This window comes from Mastomys coucha, chromosome X, assembly GCF_008632895.1.
Source record: "Mastomys coucha isolate ucsf_1 chromosome X, UCSF_Mcou_1, whole genome shotgun sequence".
Taxonomy (NCBI): Eukaryota; Metazoa; Chordata; class Mammalia; order Rodentia; family Muridae; genus Mastomys; species Mastomys coucha.
In genome coordinates this window covers 144872265-144873355 of record NC_045030.1, presented here as the reverse complement: position 1 = coordinate 144873355, position 1091 = coordinate 144872265, and positions in this window count along the sequence as shown.

Sequence of the window (1091 nt, the reverse complement as noted above, 5' to 3'; positions counted from 1 at the left end):
CTAAGCTTAATGGCTGGAGTACTTTCCACTCTTGCAGAAGACCTGGGTTCTGTTCCTAGCAACTGCACCAAGTGGCTCACAACTTCTTGTGACTCTGTTTCCAGGGGAACTGACACCTTCTTCTGGATCCAAAGGCACCTGCACATATATGGTATGCACACACATAGGCAAGCACACAGGAACATAAAATAAAGAATGAATAAGCCCCTTTTAAAGCTTATGTAGCTCACATTTCTGAAGGTGAAAGTCCAGACAACATAGGACAGACTCTAGTGAAGATTCCCTTTGGTGCTATCACCTCATGGTGATTGTGATGGCAAGAAAATGTGTGAGAGCAAGCTATCACATTGCCAGATAAGAAAAAGGAAAGAGAGAAGGGTTTCCCTAGCCCTTCTAATGGCACTCCATCAATTAACCTTAGAATTTCTCACAACACAACTTCTTTCTGGTTTGTTTTGTTTTGTTTTGTTTTTGAAGCACTAGTGGGTCTGGAACTTATTATGTAGACCAGTCTTGACTTCATAAAGCTTGCCTCCAGACTGCTGAAATAAACACCTCCCCCCATTTTTTCTTCCTCGCTATGTATGGATGTTTTGACTGTATGTGTATATGTGTACTATGCGCATGTCTGGTGCCCAAAGAGGTCAGAAAAGGGGAGTTGAATCTCTTGGGACCAGAGTTACAGACTCTGTGTGTGCTGGGAATTGAACCAGGGTCCTCTGGAAGAGCAGCCAGTATGCTTACAGGGTCTCACTATGTAACTTACGCTTTCTAAGCACTGAGATAATATGTATATTCCACTATATCAAGTGGTCCCTGTGGAATACGTCACCACCTCACAATATTAACACCATCCTGGGCAGAGACCAAGCCTCCAACACATGAATCTTTGAAGGACACTCAAACTATAGCAGAAGGACTCTAACTGGAGGCTTTCTGTCAACACTGCTGTGCCAGAGAAAGTTGCTGGCACCTAGTACTGCTAGCCACGCACTGCAAGAGCTGGGGAATGGAGAAGTTGTTAGTGCTTGTACTGGCTGGTTTTGTGTGTCAACTTGACACAGGCTGGAGTTATCACAGAGAAGGGAGCT